The sequence below is a fragment of the Sceloporus occidentalis genome, unplaced genomic scaffold (genome assembly GCF_023333645.1).
Source record: "Sceloporus occidentalis isolate IW3139 unplaced genomic scaffold, rSceOcc1.0.p SCAF_2, whole genome shotgun sequence".
Taxonomy (NCBI): domain Eukaryota; kingdom Metazoa; phylum Chordata; class Lepidosauria; order Squamata; family Phrynosomatidae; genus Sceloporus; species Sceloporus occidentalis.
In genome coordinates, this window is record NW_028316982.1 from 240,782,549 (window position 1) to 240,800,077 (window position 17,529).

The 17,529-nt window shown below is 37.4% G+C and overlaps 1 protein-coding gene across 4 annotated transcripts in view; it reads right to left on the reverse strand.

The window, feature by feature from the left end:
* Positions 1-17,529, reverse strand: part of NBEA (neurobeachin) — a 559,686-nt gene that overhangs the window by 125,666 nt on the left and 416,491 nt on the right. The window lies entirely within an intron of this gene.

A 17,529-nucleotide genomic window follows, 5' to 3' on the forward strand; every position in this document is an offset into this window, starting at 1 on the left:
TTCCAGCATAGGTCAGAAGTACCTTTATATATATTGGAAAACTTGTCTGAAATTAAATACTAGTGAAACATCATCTTATAAAAGTTCTTTAAATCATAATTCCATGTAAATTTCAAAGCTTTGCCCCACATATTTTCCCATCGGTCCATTCATATATTATAATCAATATTTTGTGCCCTTTTCACCATTCACTCTTAGAATCATAGAATAATAGAGTTGGAAGAGACCGCAAGGGCCATCCAGTCCAACCCCCTGCCATGCAGGAAATCCAAATCAAAGCATCTCCAACAGATGGCCATCCAGCCTCTGTTTAAAGAACTCCAAGGAGGGAGATTCCACTACACTCCGAGGAAGTGTGTTCCACTGTCGAACAGCCCTTAGTCTCAGAAACTTCCTCCTAATGTTGAGGTGGAATCTCTTTTTCTGTAGCTTGCATCCATTGCTCTGGGTCCTAGTCTCTGAAGCAGCAGAAAACAAGCTTGCTCTCTCCTCAATATGACATCCCTTCAAATATTTAAACAGGGCTATCAGATCACCTCTTAACCTTCTCTTCTCCAGGCTAAACATCCCCAGCTCCCTAAGTCGTTCCTCATAGGGCATGGCTTCCAGATCCTTCACCACTTTAGTCGCCCTCCTTTGGACACGCTCCAGTTTCTCAATGTCCTTTTTGAATTGTGGTGCCCAGAACTGGACACAATATTCCAGGTGGGGCCTGACCAAAGCAGAATAGAGTGGCACTATTACTTCCCTTGATCTAGACACTATATTTTTATTGATGCAGCCTAAAATTCCATTGGCCTTTTTAGCTGTCGCACTATTGACGCTTGTTCATCTTCCATCTTGATTTTAAAGAGCATCCTTCTGCCATTGTTTAAATGGTATATGATTTGTCAAAATGGGTATTGTTTGAAATAGAAATAACATTTTAGCAACGTATTCATCTTTATAACTGCTATTCTACCCAATGACAATCTGAGTTTTCTCCATTTTGTCCTATTTTGTTTAACTTCATTCCAAACCTTTGAAATAATTTAAAATTAGTATTAAAAACATTTACTCACAAATATTTGACTTTTTTCAATTTTAAAAGCCATTCTCTCTATTAACAGGCACCTGATGCAACTTTCTCACATTTTTAAACATTTTAAATTTCATTACTCTTTTGTCTTTATTTATTTTAAATCTGGCAAGTTCACCGTTATCTTCTCAGTTTTCATTAACTTCCTGACTATCCAAAGTATTTTCAATAAGAATCACCAGGTCTTCAGCAAATGTTCTTAATTTGTAACAGCATCCTATCATCATCATCATTAAACTTTATTTATAAAGTGCTGTAGGTTTAAACAGTGCTGTACATAGAATAAAATAAAATAAAATGGACCTGCCAGTGGCGTACATTCTGGAAAATGGAATATAATACAAAATTGATTCACAATATCATTTAAGAAAAATATAAAATATACTGTGACATTTATTCCTGCAATAGTTTCATTTTTTCCAATAGCTATGTTCAATACTTCCAAAGTGAGTTTAAGAAGAAAAGGAGACAATGGAAAACCTCATCTAGTTCTTCTCTGGATCTTGCAGTTTTTGGTTAAATCTCTATTTATCAAAATCTGTGCTTTTTGAATCTCTTTTATTGTTTTTATCCAGTAAATCAAGTTGCTGTCAAAGCTCATGTTCTCTAAAATCTTGCCCCAAACAGCCAATTCACATTGTCAAATGCTTTTTTTGCCTCCCAAAATATCATCTTGAGCACACTCTAACATGATTGACTGAATGTGTTCTGGTTATCATCTGTGATATACTGGAGGATATGGGATTTGGTTTATAAAAGAGGGCACCTGAACTTTGCAATACAGTTCACCTGTAGTGGAAGCAGGAATAGCAGAGAGAGAATATGACGCTGGGAAAGAGAACTTCCAATTACTTGGCTGATCAAATTGAAATTCCCGCACCTTCTCCTTCAGATCTCCCTGATCACTAGAGATGGATTCATGTTTCCCCAAACAGCACATTCCCTGACCACTCCGAATTGCCATACAAGCACTTCTAAACTTTTGCATCAGAAATCACAGCACAACAGAAGCAGGAAAGGGGCTCAATAATATTTGTATGTGTGTTATTAAAAAGAAGCATGTTTCAGATGATTTCCCACTGAAGAAGAACAGAACAACAACAGTATTGTGTTGTATGCCCCTTCCAGAGGCACACTTATTTTTGATGTAATTCTGCTTTACTGTTGTGATAAAGCCCTTAGTCTGGCAGAATTTATTCATGACAAATTAGTGCTGGCTCTTACAAATCCTACACATCTTTTTAATGTTATCAAGTTGCTTATAAACTTATTCCTTTATAATAAACTTCTCTAGCAGAGTAGTCAGAATGACCAATCTCTAATTTCCCAGACTTTCTTTTTGCTCCCCTTTGAACTCATCAAAATCAGCTTTACCAAAATACAGGCTAGGTTGACCAATACTCACCTTTAGCATTACATAATGAATTCTAACATTGTCTACTCTCCTTTAAGATTCCTACTATTTAAATTTCATTTACTAAGCCTTCTTAAGATTAAGATCAAGTCAGGGATAAAGAATTATTTCATTTTGAAGTCGAAGGCTTTCATGGCCAGCATCCATAGTTTTTTGTGGGTTTTTTGGGCTATGTGGGCATGTTCTAGAAGAGTTTATTCCTGACATTTCTCTATTTATCAAAATCTGTGCTTTTTGAATCTCTTTTATTGTTTTTATCCAGTAAATCAAGTTGCTGTCAAAGCTCATGTTCTCTAAAATCTTGCCCCAAACAGCCAATTCACATTGTCAAATGCTTTTTTTGCCTCCCAAAATATCATCTTGAGCACACTCTAACATGATTGACTGAATGTGTTCTGGTTATCATCTGTGATATACTGGAGGATATGGGATTTGGTTTATAAAAGAGGGCACCTGAACTTTGCAATACAGTTCACCTGTAGTGGAAGCAGGAATAGCAGAGAGAGAATATGACGCTGGGAAAGAGAACTTCCAATTACTTGGCTGATCAAGTTTATTCCTGACATTTCGTCAGGAATAAACTCTTCTAGAACATGCCCACATAGCCCAAAAAACTAATTATTTCATTCATTCATTCATTCCACTATCTCTTAAAAGACAAAATTATCAGCAAGACCCATCAGGAGTTTGTTGGATATGTCATGTTTAGCCATGTTGGTCTGATTCGGCATAAAATGGAAAATTCAGATGGTGGGCAGGGAAGGGAGGATGAAGGAATCCAACAACAACTTTGAGACTAGCTATTTCAACAAGAGCTTTTGTGGATATTGGTCCACTTCTTCAGATGCCTAGTGGAATTCACTTCCCAGAAGGTTCCCTTATTACTTATTATAGTGTTGCTATTATCAATGGAATATTATTTTATTCCACTGCACACTGACACAAGAGACCAGCATACTTCAAACAGCAGCAAGTGAAGAAGGGGGCAAATCTTTCCTTCACCTTTATTGTATTATATCTCTCTCACACACACACATACACACACACACACACACATTAAGTCAGAGCATACTCAGTGACCAAGAAGACTGGAGGAAAGAATGAAATGTAATGGAGTTTCCTAAGAATGCATGCCCAGTTGTAACACTAAATGAAGTAATTTACTGAAGGTCCAATGTGTGATGTCTCTTGATATCAAACAACACATTACAGTATTACCACTGTTATCTAGTCTAAGCCTTTCTAAAATAGGGCCTACACATATGAGTAATGGAGTAATAAATAGCATAATTTTAGGCCTTGTTTATTTGCTACTATCCCTGTCCACATAAACAAAGAGAAACAATCAGAAGCAACATCTTGTGATCTGGTGTCCAGACAACTGTTTCCCTGTTTTGTGGCTTCTATAGAACCTTGTATCCCTCATATCTTCAGAATATACTGTTCATGTTTTAAGTGGGTTTGAAAGTTAAGACCTAAGAATGAAAGCAGCCGCATTTGGGTTCCTTTGGGTCTTATCTAAATGTCCACGTACATCCGTAATTAATACCAGCAATGGAATCATTTTGCCCAAGGCAATGCAATAAAAACTATTATTAGAACTAAGAGACTTCTTTCAATGTGCACAATCTGTTAAAGAGCTTGCATTCCCTCCTCTCCAACTATTATTAGTCAATATCACTCTCTCCACTGATTGCCATTCCCCTGTGGCTATTCTCTGGCTATGCACTGTTGGCAAACAAGGGTATTGTGTGCATATGGCTAAGGATGATTTTCTTATCTGACACACACATCCTCAAATAAACTAGCATCCATATAGTTGCAAGGAAAAATACAAAAGTCCAAGCTAAAAATAATTGTAATGTCTAATCTTAAACTTTCTAGCATTAGGCTAGCTCCCTTTCACAGCAATCTTCCAGAGAAAATCCAACACATGCCAGATGACAATTGCAAACTAATCCCTTTCCTGCTTCTATTTCTTTTTATGAACTGCAAAGCATGGTCCAAGAGACAGTCTGTGATGCATCTCAAGTCCAGTACATGCTTTTCAAACCTAATCAAGAGGGTGTAAAAATGTATATAGAAAGATGAAAGTGCCTTTGCCTTTGTAGCATATGGCAAAAAAGCAGGGAAAAGGCTGAAAGAGATGTTCCATAGGGGAAGGTTAAGTCTGATGCTAATGCTTATTTAAAATGGTGACAGTCTGGTGTAGTGAAGCCTTGCTGGGCTGCTTTAATTTCTCTCTGGAATAGCTCTCTCCCAACCTTCTGCAGCACATCAAAGTCTCTGGAGCTCAATTAAAATTGGATTATATTGAAATGCCCTATCTATGGGACTGTGTGCTCACTAACACTTTTCTTTGGGTAATACTCCAGATGACAGTTGCCCATCCCAATTTAAACAGTTGTCATAGAGACCACAAACTAAAGCAGCGGTAACTAACAATACAAAGGAAAGGTAAGTGCTCAGATTTCTGTGAATGAAGGGGTTGGCTTTCAGATGCATTGGATAGACCACAAGCCCTTAAATGCAGCTAACATAAAAGGCTGTAATATGCCAAGCAACTTGGCTGAAAGAAGCAAAGTAAATGATTCCAGCAAAGAATTTCATTTGTGTTTTGATAGGAGCCCTGTAATTAGACAAGCATTTTGCATGTGGCTATTCTTCCACCACTTAAAATATCCAAAATTAATAGTCTCTCTCTAAGGATCACTACTGAAAGTAGTACATACACAATAGCCAGCAGTTAGTAAATTGAAGTAGTCAATAATTACTTTCTAATTACCAGTTTAACATGACTGGGATAATTAGTAGGCACCGCATTTCAATAAAGGATTATTCAGTTATTTAATAAATACAGAAAATTTTGCACATATGTGAGTATATAGAATAGAAATTCTTCTACATGTTTGTACAAAAATCATGGCATAACAGAGTTTAGATCCATTTATGTAATTTAATAAGCAAGAGAACACAGAGGCATTCACCATGTACTTATTTTATTTACTTGAGTTAGTGTTCTGCCATATTCCACACAGAGATCAGGCTAGTCTGTTATTCCACATAAGACAAAGTGGTATATAATCACCATGCATGGAACAGAGTTGACTATAAATCTGCTTAAGAAAAATTTCACTGAAAACCACTCATCTAAATGAATGATAGAAATATTCCCAAATAAGAATTAATCTGTAAACATGATTATTTTAGTATATTGCCTCAAACCTTGGTTATTCTCCCCGCTTGCAAAAAAGCCCCTACACAAATTGATCCTGGCAGTTTTCAAAAAGGCAAAATACTTTTATGAAGACAGCTTATATTTCTGGCAGCACCACAGAGCAATACATTTGACAGTGTAGATTGCTAGTAATGATATCACGTTCTCATGTAAATGGCATGTTTCTGGCACCATAAAAACTCTCTACTTCCCTTGTAATTGGCTTACTGAGAGTCCCAAGGTTTTCTCCCTCTTGTTATTGTACCGATTACCATGGAAATGAACAATTATTGTTAGTTTACTGTATGGCTCTATTTTTCTTTTAAAACCCTGGATAAGCATGTTCGGTGCTCTCCTGGGCGAGACTGTGTTAGGATTTTGAAGCAGCAACAAGGCAGAGAGCACAGAGTGCAGGCCAAAGGGGAAGGAAACAAAAACGTGTCAGAAAATCTAAAAAGTGCACAGATCAAAATTTGTCAAAACAAGGACTGGGTTTAAACCAACAAGAAAGGCCCCTACAGCTTGGGCCTTGACAAAGCATGGCCTTATTTATTTATTTTATTTTATTTTAAGCCCAGCTGTAGAAAACACCATCTAATGAACCTGTCTGGGGTTGCTGTCCCCATCCTGTCAGGCATGTCAGGAAATGACAAGCACTGGGGACAGCCCGCCGCCAGTCATAGACAGGCCTGCCAGCTGGAGAGTTCAACCCCAATCTAATCACACCACCAGAAAATAAGTTTTTATGCTTTCAGTCTGAAAAGATGGGTTCAGGGAAGAAAAAGAAGAAGAGAAATTGAGAGAGAGAGAGACTGAAACAATGCTGTTCAATGTTCGGTTGTCAGTGTTCAATGTTCAACTGAACAATATGTTCATTTACATATTGTGTTGCAGGCAGAAATTTTAAACATTATTCGTTTATATATTTTATGCTCATACACATTAAGAAAACCAAGAGCTTTCTTTCCTAACATAGTCATATCAACTGACCAGCAAAATAAACCATGTGCTCTATATCTTGCCTACATAAAGAAATTGCTATTAATTATAAGGTAGTGAAAAGGAAATTTGCATTGTATCATAATTTAAAACAATGAAAATTTAAAAATAGCATTATTTTGGTTTACTATTAAGTTATTCCTTGTTTTATGTTAAGCTGCTTTTTTGGTGCACTGTACCGATCAACTGCAGGACACTGGAAATATTACTATCTCTACTACTCTACTAAAAGTCAGGAAATCTTCCCTAGGATGAATGAATATTTTGGTAGAAGATAAACCTTTTCCTTTCAACTTCATTAGATCATAAAATCTGCAAAGGTATATATCCCAGAATGAGTAAGAAATTGGAATGCTCAGTTACATGAACGATGTCTGAAGAAGTATAAAGAACAATGCAATAAAAATACACAACAAAGAAATCGTATTCCCTGCATCTCCCCATAACTCAAAAGCTTCCTAAGCCAAAACTCTTCAATATGAAGATAATTGTGCTGCATCAGACAATGCTGTATGCAAGCAACAGCCTTGCAAAGTCTTTCAATGTATTGTTTTAAAAAAATATTTTTCAGGAAGGCTGAACCTGTCTTGTAAATTACTTAGACACTAAATACTACCAGAGCAGCATTAATCATACTACCCAACTTTGGCGTTTGGTGCAGCATTTAGGCATACAACCTTAAAATGTCTTAATCAGTGCCAAAACAGATGTGTTCCGTCACTGGATTTTCCAACTTTGCTTTCCTTTAAAACAGTTATGGGAATGAGGTGGTGCTCAATTATACTGAAGAACTGAATGAGGGGCTTGTTTACACCACGTCCTCCAACTGAAATAGCAACTTTCCAAACTAATATTAAAGTTTGTTGTTGTTGTTGTGTGCATTCAAGTCATTTCCAGCTTAACAGTAATCCTAAAGTGAACCTATCATAAGATTTTTCTTAGCAATTATTTGTTCAGAGGGAGTTTGCCTTTGCCATTGTCTGTGGCTGAGAGAGTGTGACTTGTACAAGGTCACTTGGTAGGTTTCAATGGCTGAGTGGGGATTCAAACCCTGGTCTCCAGAGTCATACTCCAACACCCCAAGTACTAAACTAGGTTTGCGCTCTTAATATGAACCCTACTTGGAGGGAATGGTGATGTGGATATGATATAGTTAACTGTATTTTCCCCTCAGTTCAGCTAATCATAGGCACTAGTGTGTGAGATTTTTTATTGAGACACTCCGCATTTTGGTGTGTTACAGTAGCAGAGAAAGAAGTACATGTACATAAATAAATAAATAGCTATGTTTTCCATAATATGCAATAGTTTTTACTTGTTCAATTGTAAATTATTTCATGTTTTCTTCTTCACCATTATCTACACCATAAACATCATATATGATTTTAACACAGGGCTCTTAGATCATTAATTGCACCTAATTGTCCTCTAAGAACCAGTTACTAAAAGGGTTTGTTGATGAAGAGATGCATCTTATCAGTAGCTTCATAACTATCCGCCTGTCAAGAGAGCAATACATACATTAATGAAGCCTAGTGTTTCTTTCAGATTCAGAAGAACATACTCTACAAGTTACTGTCTACCTTCCTCTTGCACCTCCCTTTCACTTCTTTCTCTTAACATTTCTCATATGCTTCACACACACACACCCAGTTTGCTCCTGATTTGTGGATGCTCAAGTCCCATTAAATACAATGACATAGTAAATTGGTGCCCCCTATATAAAATAGAAAATCAAGGTTTGCTTTTTGGAATTTATGTCTTTTTGGAATATTTTCAAACAGTGGATGCTTGAATCCATGGATAAAAACCCCATGGGTATGGAAGACCGACTGTATATGGTCCTTCACATTGAGGTATAGGTTCATCAATATTTAGGGTTTTGCCCCTGATTACAGGTAGATGCTCATCACTGGGTGCAGAAATTTTACAGACTAAACCTAAGTGAAATAACCAAATGAAAATGAGAGTATTGGCTAGAATAGTGATTCCCAAACCCTGCCCTTCCTGGTTTTGGGATTTCAGCTCTCAGAATTCCTGATTGTTGGCCAAGCTGGCTGGGGCTTTTGGGAGCTGAAATCCAAAACAGCTTGAGGACCAAAGTTTGGGAATCACTGGGCTAGAATCTTGAGTTTGGTTTCACTGGCAGAAGCATTCCCTGGATGGCTGGTGCCTTTCAGGATTGGTAGGGCATCATGGCTGATTGAAAGTGAAGCCAAAGTTTATGAAAGGTGGAACCAACTAATTTTTGTTTTGTTCCCCCCTTCTTCCCTGGAAATACTGCAATACAGTTGTATAGTAAGGGGAAAACCTGTTCTGAGAGTCAGAATGTACAACCAAGGAGGTAAAGTAAGCTCCACCAGGAAAGGGACTTTTTAGTATATAGACAAGATGACTAAGAAAAAAAGGATCATTCAGTTGCTTATAAAATTATTCATGATGTGACCAAAAAATAGATCTCTCTCTCTCTCTCTCTCTCTCTCATCCCCCCTCCCCCCGCCCCCAGTGTGTATCCTGACTTAGTGCTTTTCTAGACTGACTGGTCTGGCAAGTGTCAGTGTTTTCTGTCTCAGGATTGCTTTCACCCCCACATCCAGATATATCCTAAATATTTTTAGATAATGTGACCTTGGTTTGTTGTTACTTGTACCAGTTTCCCAACACATCAATCTGTACATACCTTTGAGGTGTTGCTAAGGTGTGTGTGTGTGTGGGGGGGGGGGGGTTCTCCCATGCCTATGCCATTCCATTCATGAGCTCAACTTCCCCCATGGTCCACCCCTATATCTACTCTTCTTGTCTAGTAATTTTTAAAAAAAAATATATTTTGTTATACCCAAAGCACTAAAGTACTATACCAGAATAGTACTACAACTGTAAAAGAAGTGTGTGTGTGTGGGGGGGGGGGGGGGGGGGAGAAGATGTTGAATCTGGTAAAGGGATTTACCTTTTAGAAAATGTGACATGATATTTATCCTGGCCTGTATCAAAAATTCCTAGAACAGGGGGGGAAACCCCACATCTTGCAGTGGATTTTAAAAGTTTTGGCTAATACTAGAAATCTACAAGAAAAAGACCAGGATAAGAACGTTGTATAGATATTAGAAGGGGAAAAAACTAATAAGTACAGCTATAGTGGCTGGTAAGACAGAATGCCTTTGGCTTGTCTGGAAGATCTATTAGATCAGTGGTTCTCAACCTTCCTAATGCCGTGACCTTTTAACACAATTCCTCATGTTGTGGTGAGCCCCAATCATAGAGGAGCCATGTCTCGGTTCCTAAGACCATTGGAAATATGTGTTTTCCACCAATACTGTATCTGATAACTATTGCAAGAATGTCATTAGCTAAAGTCTGGAGAAATTCTGAAGTTCCCACAGTGGACACATGGCTTTGTAAATCGTTGGAAATAGTAGAAATGGATAGGATAACTATGGCCTTAAAGGAAAAATATGAAGAGTCAAAAGAAATCTGGGACCCACTGTTAAAATATTGCAAAGACAGATGGAAGATATAACATCTAAGTAATCTCAACCTTTAGCATTTCTACTTTCAGAGTTTAAATAATAATATTGTAATATAGCAGTAAGGATATGAAATAACGAACAAAGCCTAATGTTTGGATGCAGTCTTAGTAGGTGATTAAGAGTTAAAAAAAAGTACAAATGTTGATCGTAGTTACAGTTACATTATGTTTTTAGAGAGAAATAATTTTGATTAGCCGTTAAGAAGATATTTACTGAAACTAATCAGGGGGGGAGGGGGGTGATTCTAAGGAATGTATATAAAAGATTATGAAAAAGCAATAATCTGTGGGTGTAAATATTTTAAACTTTAATAAAGATTATTTTTTTAAAAAAAGAAATATGTGTTTTCCAATAGTCTTAGGCGACCCCTGTGAAAGGGTCCCTATGTAGACTTGGGAACCACCAAACGCAGTGCGCAAACAAGAATCAAGGAACACGAGAGACACTGCAGACTGGGCCATCCAGAAAAATCAGCAGTAGCAGAACATGCCACAAACCATCCTGGGCATAAAATACTGTTTGAAAATACCGAAGTTCTGGACCATGCCAACCACTACCATGTCAGGATGCACAGGGAAGCCATTGAAATCCACAAACACCTGGACAATTTCAACCGGAAAGAATAAACCCTTAAGGTGAACAAAAATTGGCTACCAGTCCTGAGGAATAGCAAAATAAGGACTCAGCAAATGCAAATGGGAAACCATTCAGAGTCAGGGGCTTCCCCAGCAGATAATGATCACCAATTAGCAGACATTAATCCTCCTTTGCATTAGCCTCCCAGACTGAGGCCAGCCATCAACACAGAACAATACACACGCAAATCACTCCTGCATTCCCAGGCTCACACAATATATACATATATACCCAATTTTTCCAGGCAAAGCATTCTCTGAAGATGCCAGCCACAGATGCTGGCGAAAAGTCAGAGAGAAACTCTGCTAGAACATGGCCACATAGCCCGAAAAACCCACAAAAAACAATGGTACAGACTTTGCATCCTTCTCCTAGAAATTACTAGGAGTTGCTAAGGAGTCTCCAGCTTTTCTTACTCAGGCTTGTCATTTTGACATCTCTCTATTTTTAGGGAGCGGATCCTCAGAGTAAGGTATGGCACAAACTTTTCCAGAATTCTCTGCTTTTTCCTCTTTTTCTTTTTTGAAGGTTTCAGGGAGATTTTGTGAATTAAATTAAGATTTGCAATAACATACATACCTTCATAAAAATAGTCACAATTTTTGTGCCAACTATATTTTCAACCTCAACTTTAGTAATGTATGGCCTAGTACAGACAGTCGTGAAATGGAGGTCTGCAGGCGCCTGTTTTTATGCTGGAAGGACGGCACAGCCTCCAAACCTTGCACCTTCACTCCGGAGTAAAAAGAAGCTGGAAAAACCAAATTCTTTTTGCACTGCAACAATTACATCGTGAGTGCGCCAATGGTGCAATCATGACGTAACTGGCGCAGCGCGACATGCTGATGCTATGTGTCCGTTACATCATAATGGCGGCACCTGTGTATACAGGACACCACCATTATTGCACCGCCGGCACATATTAGGGTTAGGGACCATGCAGTTGCCGCGCAGTCCCTAACCCTAAAATCAGCTCCAGCACGGCGCTTTTGCATAGTCTGTACCCCATCTACAACTGCTAAAGATAAATTAGCCTTTTTTTTTTTAGATCCCTGAGTTTCCAAACATTTGCAACTTGAAAAATATGACAAGGTTAAACCTGTATCGCACTTTCTTTTAGCAGTATGTTCAAACAAAAGTCTATGATTTTGAATAATTATTTTTGATATCTGAGAAGATCCAAATTGCTCTAAAGTTACTTCTGTTGATCTAAGGTACTACCTGGGTCTGGCACAAATAAAGTTGTCACTGGTATACAACCTGACAGTGTGTTCCTTTTCTTTCATCTGAACTCTGCTCTCAGGTAAGGACTTAACAGCCTCTGAGAACGGCTCAATTGTGATAGTGAATAGCAAAGACAAAAGTGGCCATTCCTGCTTCATACCATTTTCTACTTCATATGTTGCAAGATATTTTTGTATGTATATGTGAAGATGAGATATTGTAAATTTGTTTTAATATGGAAATAAACTATGAAAGAACTCCTAAAGCAAGAGTATACCAGGACAAAGGTCTAGTTGTTTTTTTTTTAAAAAAAAACTCTTTTGTTTACGCAACCCATGCTATTTTGATCTGCAACAATAACTTCAGGCTATACAGATACCTATCATGGCCACTAGTTATAACTGTTATAGTTATAATAATATATACTTAACTTCACATTAACAAATTTACAAAACGAATAAACACTTTTGCAGTTCTAAACCTGCCTTCAACACCAACAAGTGCTTGTAATGAATAAAACATAAATGTAAGCAACGCTGACCAACATCAATATAGGCTTCCCAAGATTCAACTTTGTTGACAGGCATTCACTGCCACTGCTCTTTAGGGAATTTCAGGGGGTAGGAAGAGTTAAATTCTTGTATAGATGAGTTATTTGCTCTATCACACTCTGTTTAATAAAAACCTTGAAGTGCAATCAAAGCCTTCGTTAATAAATTGCACAATTAACTTTTTCTGCTGTCAAAATAGTCAATTGTATGCTTGAGGACAGGGAAATGTCTAATTAACAAACTGTAAGCCGCTCTGATAGCCTTGGTTGAAGAGCGGGGTATAAATAAATAAGTATTATTATAACTATTATCATATTAGTAATGGAGAAACAGGTTAGTGTTTGCTCTGATTTCATTCCATGCTTTTAATACACACCATGCCGCCACTTACATCAGTTTTCTTCCCCCCCCCCACTTTCTTCTTATCAATATATAATATATATAAAATGCTTCTACATATATGAAAAAGGCATTATTATATCACAATAATCCAATAACAAGCAAATACAAAATATAACTTCTCAATATATTCTCCATAACAGGTCCTATTACATCATGTTATCTAAAGGTCTTTTTTTTAACAAATATCATACAGTTATGATCTACAATAGATATCTATATATATCCACATAGAAATAAAATAAGCTACATTAATAACAATTCTACCATACCAAAAGCTCACCTGGAGTTTATTATTTCACTTAAGCTCCACATCCTCTGCACCGCTATCCTTTATTTCCACCTCAATGAACAAAATTTAACTATTGGAGACAATTCTTCCTATACTTGTTTTTTGTCTTTATTGTTCAGGACAGCTGTACGTTTTTCCATCTCTAACATGTCTGATAGTTTCAGCAACAACTCGTCTATAATTGGTATGTTTTTACTTTTCCAATTCTGGGCATCCTCGCAGCGGTTATTACACATAGTAGATTACGCTAACACAGTTGTCCCTCCATATTCGCTGGGGTTAGGGGAACAAGACCCCTGTGAATATGGAAAAACCGCAAATAACAAAAACACTGTTTTTACCTGAGAGGACACCTCTCTAGGAATCTCTAGGTCCTCCAGTGCAACTCTGTGGTCAATGTCCAACATGCACTGACCATAGAATGGCACTGGAGTAGCTACAAATGGTCTTTCAGTGCAACTTTTAGTTAAAGTTGACCACAGAGTTGCACTGGAGGACCTAGACAGTCCTAGAGAGAACATATTAATGAAATCCGTGAATAATCAAATCCGCAAATATCAAAGCCGCAAATATGGAGGGATGACTGTATTTTTGTTCAATCATAGAATCATAGAATCGTAGAGTTGGAAGAGACCGCTAGGGCCATCTAGTCCAACCCCCTGCCATACAGGAAATCTAAATCAAAGCATCCCCGACAGATGGCCATCCAGCCTCTGTTTGAAGACCTCTAAGGAAGGAGACTCCACCACACTCCAAGGGAGTTTGTTCCACTGTCAAACAGCCCTCACTGTCAGGAAGTTCCTCCTAATGTTGAGGCAGAATCTCTTTTCCTGCAGTTTGCATCCATTGTTCCACGTTCTAGTCTCTGGAGCAGCAGAAAACTGATTTGGAATTTTGTTTAATATGCTCAATAAATAAACATCGGGTTTTAATCCAAACTTAATCTGAAAAATCTTTTCAATTGTCATGTGAATTTGTTTCCAGAATTTAGTAATTTTAGGACAGCTCCACCACTTACATCAGTTTTCAACTGGAACCCACACTCAGTCTGATACTGCCAGGATCTCTCATCTTTACCTGCTCACTTCATATCTCAGTCACCTGGACTTTCATGGATGAATCCAGAGTTTTTTGACCATGGTGAATTGTGATCTTAAAAGGGAATCCCAAATAATATTTAATCCTCACTTCTGTCAACAGAGGGGTAAATGATTGAAAAGGTTTTATTTTTCTGGAGGCTGTATTATTACATGTAGTGGTACATGAATATTTTTAGTACCCTTGTATTTGACTTTAGATTATTAAGAGTAAGCTTCACTTGTATTTCCTTAGGAAACCTTGGAAATCAGATGTGCATATGAGATCTTTGAGGCTGTAACATCAAAACCCTTTATATTTGTTACATACTTATGCTTGAGATGTATATAAGTTGGAATATATTTCATTTACTCAGAAGATAAGCAAGAGATCTGCTTCCTTCTTCACTTTCAAGAACTACACAAAACTGAAGGTTGAATAATCAGTTTCTAAATCCTGGTTTATTTTGCATATTTGAGGTGCAGTCTTATGAGTCTTGAATTCTCTTTTCATAGGAAATCCCCATCTACAGGTCTTTATTTACTGCTTTTACTTCCACTTTTACTGTTCTTCCAGAGAGTGGAAAATGCTTCATATTAGGGTTTTTGCAATAAAAATAACAGGTTTGGAGCTCAGAAACTGACTTGTGCTGCTTCTGTTTGGCAGGAAGCCACTTCCCTCCCCACACTATCTGCTGTTCCTGTTGACAACTTTGTATGTAACATGTTCCTTCCAAAAAGAAAATCTATACACAAAAATGTGTATGTGCCAAAAGAATATAAAATACAGCATGTGCATATTATGAGTGCATGGGGTTTTTTTTTTTTGGGGGGGGGGGGGGAGACATGTACCAACCACACTGCTACACTGCAGTTCCCTTAGAAAATCCTTGCTTGGTAAACCTCAAAAGATAATAACAACTAAGATGTGATAGCAATGGAGAGAGGACTTGTGTGAGAGAATGTAGTGTAGAAGACACAAGAAGCAGCAGCCCTGCTGAAACTAAATCTGGGTTTAGTCACTGCCTGTATGGGAGACTACCAGGAAGCACTGCTGTGTATGTCATCCTGTGAAAAGCAAGATATGAATATTGTGAGTGACAACATCTTTTCAGTTAAGTTCAAACATTATTGTAAGCTGGCATACATATATGGTAGTTTTTGCATTTCAGCAAATTTGGAAAACTCCATACTTTTTCAAAGCTTGTCTGCTAATATCACTGTGTTCATTCAGGATGACAGTTGTCCTCTCTTTGTCTCTGCAACCATGTTAAGCATGTTTAAATCCACTAAAACCAACTGGCTTAAGCTTGCTTAGCTCACTGTTAAATTGTGGCCTTCATTTGTTAGTATGATGCCTATTTGGTTTGGGGGGTTGTAAGGACTGCACAGTCTGCCCTCCATCAGAGTTGAGATGGATTTTACTATTGGAAGTACCCCTCAACAAGGTTCTTCCTCTCTAATAGATAATGAAATCCATTAGGTGACAATAAAGTGAGAACAAAGGAATATCACGTAACCAGAAATGAATGATTTTTTTGAAAAAAAACTTCTATATGAAAGAGAAATCAGAGGTATAAAGTAAACACTTATAATCTACATGTGCCATATAATTTTCTCATACACAGTATCTGCATTCAGACATCTAATGTACTGTTTTGTCATCAGCTTACATATTGCTGTCTTACAGTGGCATTATTCAATTCATTTCATTCATCTAGAAGCAAAGAAAGCTCTGACCTCCTGACCGCAATTTTCACTTATAGAAACAAATTTCTTTTTGCAAACAAATTCAATTTTTCTCCTGTCAACCTTTAGCCTTGCTTTAAAATATTAACCTTTTCCCCCTATTATAGTAAGCAATCAGGCTTCAACTATCCAAAGTTAACATTAATCTCTATTTTATAATCTGTTGTTCAGAATGCTACCTTCATTTTACCTAGCTACTATCAACATGGTATAAGTGTACCTTTACAACTGACAAATATTTCAATGTTTCTGTCCAGCCAGTAATATTTAATTCTCATTGTGAAGTTATAATTTTAAATTTTATTACCATTTAAAATTCTGTGAGCTAAAATAAAGGACACACAGTCCTATTAAAATTAGGCCCTTGAAGAACAAGGTCTTCTGAAGAAATATAAAGCTTATCCTAGAGCAAATGGTTCTGCCTTATACTGAAGCAGTTGTTCTGTACAGAACATGACAGACTCTGATCCTCTCCATCCTGTTTTGCACTTTGAAGTATTTATTTAATGGATTTATATCCCATCTTTCTCCAAAAATGGGATGTAAGTATGGGCTGAGGATGAGGGGACATATTACTCCTTTTTAAAAATCAAAGGAAGTGCCTCTCAAGATTATTGTGGGATGGGAATTACAGTACTCATAGGAAAAGAATTAAAATGGGTCAATATTTCATTTATATCAATATGCTAAATTATAAGGGATAAATATCCTAAAGGCACCAAACGCACTCTGATCTTGGAAGCTAAGCAGGGTCAGTCCTGGTTAGTAGTTGGAGGGGAGACCGCCAACTGATACCAGGTGCTTTCAGAGAAAGGAACTGGCCAAACTACCTCTGCGTATTCCTTCCCTAAAAAATCCTCATGAAATTCATGGGGTTGCCATTAATTGACAGATGATTTGAAAGGCCATACATACAATAGCTGGATTATATTTCTGTCCAGTTATTTCCAAATTTAAGTAGGTAGAAACCAGTTTAATCAAGTATTCTGGTATATTTTAGGAAGATTAACATTACATTCTTGCATACACTATAGTGTTGCCTTTGGACCAGGATTGAGGTTCAAATTTGGTTCAGTTAAATGGTCATTTAGGCATGTTATTTGAGAGCCAGAATGGTGTAGTTGTTTGAGTATTGGTCTAGGACTCTAAAGAACAGAGTTCAAATCTGTGCTCAGCCATGGAAACCCATTGGATGACCTTGGGCAAGTCACTCTTGGTGTCAAATGAAGGCAAAGGAAAATCCCCTCTCAACAAATCTGGCCAAGAAAACTCCATAAATTGCCATAAATAAAAAATGACTTGAAGACACACAACAATAACAACAAAAGCTTGTTGTGAGGATAAAATTTGAAAAGACTATCTAAGGC